This window comes from Onychostruthus taczanowskii, unplaced genomic scaffold (genome assembly GCF_017590055.1).
Source record: "Onychostruthus taczanowskii isolate IOZ18803 unplaced genomic scaffold, ASM1759005v1 scaffold45, whole genome shotgun sequence".
Lineage (NCBI taxonomy): Eukaryota > Metazoa > Chordata > Aves > Passeriformes > Passeridae > Onychostruthus > Onychostruthus taczanowskii.
In genome coordinates, this window is record NW_024502014.1 from 3,881,595 (window position 1) to 3,889,268 (window position 7,674).

Consider the following 7,674-nt stretch of genomic DNA (forward strand, 5'->3'; position numbering starts at 1 on the left):
CTGGGGAATTGACAATTCTGAGCAGGTTGGGGATGTTAAAGAGGAGAGCTGGGGAGTCAAACTGCTCTCAGACACCATCTGCAAAGCTACAGCCAGAGGCAACTTTCTCTGGTCACCAAGCTGCTACATCCTGATAATATGCTTCCTCTCCTATATCCCAAAGGACTTTTACTCACAGAAATACCTGCTGAAAGTCTGAAGTGCTGAAGAGGACTTCATAGTTCAACCTGGATAAACACCTCCATACAGGGCAAAAAACTGGAGGGGAGGGGATGGGCTTACCACATCATTCTCCCCATCACAGAAAAGCACAGGAGCAGTCTACCTGGTTTCCATGCAAGGGTTAAAATACTTCATGGACTTTTGAAAAGAAAGATAGAGAAGGAATTTTATAATCATTAACCATTTGATTATTGTCACTTTATGGGCTCAGGTCTAAAATTAAAGATGAAAGACTAAATGAACTTGAATGTCAGACACTGTATCTTTACCTGTGCCCTACAATAAGATGAGAAACGTACTGCCAGTTGTTAATGAACTAGCAGTTAAAAAGTTTCCATGCTTTTCATCCTCACAAAGAGATATTGTTTTATTGCGTATTAGTACCGTTTCTGAATTGATGTAAATAAAGCATTACAACAATAATGCTGATCATGCAGGAAACACAGAACCAGATGGGGGAAATTCCCTTCTATAATTTCCAAAGGTTTAGGACTCCTTTGATAAAGCAAAGTGCATGAGAAGGCAGTAGCCAGAAGGAACATGTCCAAATACGGGGATTTAATCATTGCGTAATCTCTGATGAGTAAATGCATAATAAGTACCAAGCACAAAAGTTCCAGAGGTAACTTGCTCAATACCTCTGGAGCTTTAGAGGCTGTGATGCAATCCAGTGATTTCAGGCAATTCAGTAGTTGCATGACTGACAAAAGCTGTTATCTGAGGAAGAAGATAATTTTCACTAATTACAGGCTGCACTTCATACGTTACAGACCTAGAAATACCATTGAATGACATTGCTCTGATGCAGTTGTGGACAAGATATGTGCCTGTTAGGAGAAATTAACTTCTCATCTATCGAAAGTGCAGGTTATGAGGAGTCCTGATGCACCTGCCAGGAACATCCTGGCAGCATCCCAGCACTGCTGATTGCTTCCTGCTACCTACATACAGTAGCTAAATATCCAGGGTTCTGAGGGCAGATTTCTCTCTGCAAAGTTAACTCTACTCTGTCTACAGTTCCTTAGGGTAGCTAACCACCTTTTCACAGAAATGGACCTCTCAAATGTGATGGCAAAGCTTATAACTGGAAAGAAGAATGAAAAAAATCTTCATTGGATTTGTGTGGCAGGGTTTTGGGTAGGCACTGGTGGTGGATTCTCTGCTAGAATCTTCTCCCATGTCTGGCAGAGCCAATGCCAGCTGGCTCCAAGGAAGGAGTCAGTGAACAATGCTGAGCCTATCACTGACAGTGGTATTATGTCTGGGATAATGTATTTAGGAAGGAGGAAAAAGCCCTGTGCAACTGCAGCCAGAGAGAAGAATAAGTATATGGAGGATGGATATAGAAAACCACTCTGTAGACCCAAGTTAGGTGCAGAAGGAGGCTCAGGACCCGCCCCAGGTGCCAGAGCAGAGATTCCCCTGAAGCCCAAAGTGCAGGCTGTGGTGAGGCAGCTGTGCCCATGCAGGAGCAGAGATCCACCTGCTGCCCCTGGAGGACCCCACTGCAGAGCAGGTGGATGCCCAAGGGAGGCTGTGACTCCTTGGGACACCCACACTGCAGCAGGCTCCTGGCAGGACCGGTGGCCCCATGGAGAGAGGAGCCCATGCTGGAGGAGGGAGATCGTGTGAGGAGTTCTCTCCCTGAGCGCAGGAAGGAGCAGCAGAGGTTACATGTGATGAAGTTACCAAAACCTCCATTTTCATACACCTGAACTGCTGGGCGAAGGAGGTACAGAAAATCAGGAGTCAAGTTAAGAACAGGAAGAAGGGAGGTGTGGGGGGAAGATGTTTTAAGAGTTGATGTTACCTGTCATTATCCTACCTTGATTGATTGCTAAAAAAAATTAATTAATTTCCTCAAGTTGAATCTGTTTTGCCTGTGTTGACAATTGGTGATTAATCTCTCTATGCTATTGTTTTGGTCTCTGAGCCTTTCCTTATTTACCTCTCCTCTGCCGAGCTAAGGAGCAGAGTGATAGAGCAGCTTTGGTGAGCAACTGGCATCCAGCCAAGGTCAACACACCAGTCAAAAGAGGAAGCTTTAAACAAAGTTAAAAGCTGTCTGTCAAGCTGGGCTCTAAGTCACATTATATTTGCTTTGTTACAGCCCTAGTTCTCTTCCAGTTTAAATTTGTTTTAATTTTATTTTTTATTTTATGCCTTTAGGCGTAGTAAACACAACAGCAGGAACATTTTGACTAATATATTTCTGATCTTTAAAGTAGTCCAGAAGTGAGGATTTTCTGAATAACTTCTGCAAAGGTGGGAAAAAAAGAAGGAATCACTTGAAAGGATTTTACACTATCTCCTGCAAGGGGCTGAGGTTTTGTAATCAGGTTTCTTTTTGTCTGCAAATGACCACCAAGTGTCATTTGCAGACAAAAAGAAACCCAATTACAAAAGTAGTAATATGATTGATTAATTAATGATGTAATTAAATTAATGTAATGCAAGGATACTACAGACATTAGCCACAGATGTGTTTAACATCCCAAAATCTACACCAAGAAAAGCTATCAGCAACTTTTCAGCATGAGAGTGATCATACAACCATGCTGAGACTGAGCCTGACCCTCACCACTTCTACACAAGTCAGTGCTTCTTCACTACTTCAGTTTGGCTGAGAATTTCCCCAAGATGCATAGATCCCAAAGAAGATTTAGAAAAGGAAAATTGCTGGAGCCAAAATCCACAGCCTGAACATGAAAATGCCTTCCAATACTGATAAAATGAGGGCTTGCACTTTAAAAAATTTTAATTCAGAAAGAGTTGAAAAAGATAGTATGCCTTGGCAATTATGAAAGATAAATATGTGACATTTTCTGAATCTTTAAAGTAAAATACAAGAATAGAAGTAGGGAAGAAGAAAATCTGTGACTTAAAATTTTCATTAAAATGCAGTTTTAGGTTGGCTGAAACTGTTCATTAATTCAATTGAAACATGGTTTTGTATAAATTAGAAGAGAATTATTAAGAAAATGGGAAGCTGCTTTTTTTTGTGTTCTGTTTGCTTCCTCAGGAAGACCTAAGACAAATAATCCAAACCTTAAAAAGAAAAGAGAAAAAAGAACTAAACAACATGAAATGGTAAAGTTTTAAGTTGACCAAGAGAACTCATGAAGGTTTTACTGAGTCATACTTGACATATAGAATCACACAGAATAGATCATATAGATATATAGAATATCTATAGAATCTAGATATTCATATCATATAGATATATCATATAATATAGAATTTGTGATTACTTGGACTACGTAGTACATTGTTAACAGAGCCAGCATTTTGTCATGTGTTACGGGAAGACCAGCTTAAAAATACCCAGCAATACCTGCTTATTTGGGATTGCCAAACAAAAAGCAATCAAGATTGTTTTAAATAGCTGTTAGTTCACACTGGAGTGGCTGTGTCATGACGGCTGGCAGAGCAGCTGTGGACACAGGCCCTCTCAAGACAAGTGCTGCAATCACTGCAGCTTTTCAGCACTACACAATTGCGTTATAGGGACTTTCCTGTGAGGAGCCTTAAACCACCCTTGCCCAAAACAGCTGCCTTGGACTTCCCTCTTTCCAAGAGCCTGCTCTTTTCCCAAGGAAACCACACCACCACATCCCTTCTGTCCCGACTCTTACAGTTCTTTTGCATAACACAACTGAGATCACTGACTTTCTTGGACTTCCCTCTTTCCAAGAGCCTGCTCTTTTCCCAAGGAAACCACACCACCACATCCCTTCTGTCCCGACTCTTACAGTTCTTTTGCATAACACAGCTGAGATCACTGACTTTCTTACCCTCCTATATCCCTTTTTTGGACCTTGGTTATCACCTCTTGATTTCTGCGAGAGGCATTTGGAGGCCCTAGAAAGAGCAGCCTTGCCCTAGCTCCTGTGAAGGAAGCCATCTGCCAGGGTAATTTTTCCTCTCTTTCTGCAGGGTTCCCTTGGCTGCTTCAAGCATTCTCTTGCTTGTCCCCATTTTCAGAATCTTTCTTGCTTATTGCTAATCCAGACAACTGCAGCCAGCCCCAAAAGTGCCTGTTGGTTGGGCTATTGGTTAGGACTTTGAGGAGGGTGCTGTGTCCAACCACTCAAGCCTGCTCACAATCAGTTTGCTCCCGCAAACAAGGCAAGAACCAGAGACAGAAAAACTGTTTTAAGCCAGAAAAGATGTTTTAAGTCAAGCAATCTGGGCTTGACAGAAATCTGCTATTCCAAAGTGACCTGTGTTTTACAAGAACATCTCCTCGAGTAAGTAGGCTCAGCCTTCCTCAGATCAAAGACTGGTCCTTTTTCTATTTGTGTTTGTACCTGACCTAGGACATTGAGGCATATGGCAATCAGGGCCAGAGCTCCAGGGTACAACATACACTGTAACTGCTTTGCCTTTGAAAGAACTCACAGGAAGGTGAAGGCACATGAGGAAAAACTTGGACTGCATTAAAAAAAATATCCTTCATGGAAGGGATAAAACCTAACACACTGTTGATGAAAAAACCAAACAACAAACAAAACCAAAACCCCTAAAGACTTTAATAACTCTATGATCAAAACTCTTTGGAGCTGGCAAGAAATCAAGGTATTAGAAGAACTCAGGACATTTTAAGTGGAAGGATTCTTACATTTAGGCAAACTCTAGCAGCATAATGGACCTATTTTAAGTCTGTTCCAGTTTACACTAGAGGTTTAGCATTAAATGAAGCAGCCAGTTTGTTATGACCACTTATGAAAATGTGACAAATGCTCTTCCAGCAGGACTTTACACTACTTGGGCTGTTGCAGTGATTCAAAGTCTCCCATGGTGTCTGTAATGAGATGCACCTTGAGGATAAAAAAAATGTAGAGCAGACATGCTGAGCTGAAACTTCCTACACACAGGTTGTGCAAACATAAATTTGCATCTCTGAAACGAGATATCCGTCTGTGACAACAGGACAATATCTGCCACTAGTGGGAGGCCTGTGGAATAAGTCTACAGGGGAACACGCCCTGGAAAGTGCTCTTTCAACACGGAAAGTGCCTTAGAAATCCCTTCAGGTTCTTCCTCTCATTTCTCTTTGGCAAAGCACAGTGAGAGAGCATGAGTCACTACAAGTATTAACCATTTCAGATGAGATTTCTTTGACGTATATATCACTTCCCTTTTGTTAATTAACTGGAGATTTTAAACTGTGCAATCCAAGAAAGACTAAAGCACAGGTATTGAATTGGATTGTATTGTTACAAAAACTACAAATAAGATGATAAAGTCACCAGCTCAAATCATCAAGTAGCAAACTTGGAGATAGGGGAGATTTTTTGGTGCTGGAATAAGCATCCTACATACATCTATTTCTAACTGTAGTTAGAAATTCTAAAGATGAAGCTTAATAGAGTCTTTCATAGTCTTCCTCATCTCCTAAAAGCAATGCTTTTTTGCTCATTTTTGTTACCATATGTCACTGTTTTCTCACTAGAAACATCTTTCCCCTCTTCATTGAGAAACAAAAAACTGCTGTTCTTCCTTTAAACCCTGATGGCTTCTATACCATTAGAAGAGCTGACAGACAGTGTAGGGGACAGAGGGACACCAGAGCCCAGTGCACTCAGCCACAGTCAGCACTTGCACAAAAGTCAGCTGCAAACCTATAGCAGTGACCTCATAATATTTTATTAGAAAGGAAAATCTCAGAGAATTCCACTGACAAAGGAGTGGTTCTTGTCCTCCACTGATGAACCAGAAGAAAAATATAAGGAAAACTAAAAGACCTGCTTAATATATAACCTGTTCTTTCTTCTGTAGGTCTTTCTGTTCTGCTGTCATTAAATGCAACAGGAAGGTTTTTTCCACCTTCCAGCACCTCACTGCTTTGCATGCCTCAGCTGGGAGAGCAGAGTGTGCTTTGTGCCAGTAACAGTGAGAAAGTAAAAGCTTGTTCAACCAACCCAGTCCTCAAAGAGTGGAAAACTCCTTTATTTGGAAACCTCCCAAGATCTGTGACAGATTTTTGCAAGTGGCACAGAGCAAACCAGAGAGCTGCAATGCAGGGCACTGCCATGCAAATAAAGATACCTGTAAAGCCTTGGCAATGCTTCCAAAGGGACACCCTCTGTAACTGGGTGTTCCTTGCCCAGCCTCTCACAACTACATAAGTGATCTTTCACCTACAGTGAATTCAGCAACTAACATGTAACCAAAAGGAGACAAATCAGCCAGTGACCTATATTGCAGAAAGGTAATGCAACCTAACTTTCCCTGGTCAATAACAGGAGATTAAGAGGGTAAATCCCTGCAAACCAGCACTTGCTCAGACTTCATTGCTTACAAAAGGGACATAAAACATGGCCAAAGCAGGTTCAACCAGTCTTTATAAACTCATCACAGGACTTCTACATGCTCCATACCATGTTGGTAGCACATTATAACAAGAGGTCCAGGTCTTGTTTGTGCCCAAGTGTGCCAACACAAAAATGCTGCCTGTAAGAAAATAGAATTAAATCCCCTCAAAATGTCTCAGGGTGATGATTAATGGCACAGCTGTTTGTTCCAGCTGCTGTTTGTCCTGCACTGCTACCAGCAGCCACTACCCTGGCATGGTGCCAGTGGCAATGGGCACTCCAGTGACAAGAGTTAAGAAGAGTGAATAGCTAAAAAAGATAGGCATTATCCTTAGGTAAGGTACAGCACAGTAAAAAATAGCTTTACAGCATTACTTTTCAGTAAAGAAGCAGCTATAAGTGTACATTTAAACCAAGTACCTGAAACATTAGTTTGGTTGAATGTGTTTCCTAACCTACCCCTTGGAGTAATGCCCTTAGTACCTTCTGTCTAAATATCCCAAAGTAAACTTTGCACATTAATTTTTGTGTCTCAGATGAAAAGCACCTGAACCTAGGATGTGAATGTCTTGCCATGTTAGGAACCTGGGTCAAGATTCAGCTGAGAAGCAAGTCATGGAAACACACACCCACACACTGTGGGATTCAGGGCCAGACTGCAGGGAGCAGCTCATTCCCAAAGTGAGCATGCAGTACATGAGAAAAGATAAAGATCAGCTGATCTGTAAGTCAGAAAGTGAACTTGTCCTGTGAATTCTCCTGGGTCTGAGAAATCTGACAAAAATACACTTTATTTTTTGTAACTGCCATCAGAAGCTTTCTGTGCATAGGCTGTATTTGCCACAAATGGAGAAAAATCTTCAGCATTAGCCACAGAAAATTTTCTTTATATCACTTCCTTTAGAGAGCAAAGTACATATTCTTCAAATAGAATAAGCCATCAGTTTGATTTGAAGAAGTCTCTTTGTCTGAGTTGGAGAGGTGTCAAGAAGCAGATGTGATGTGTGAGCTGACAGTCAGTGCCCAGCCAGAGAGAGACACCTCACACTGCCAACATGAGCCTTTCAGCCTTGGTGCCATCCTGTGAAGCACCAGAGATAATATCAGGATTGAGTCCAAGGGGCAGCAGAGGCAG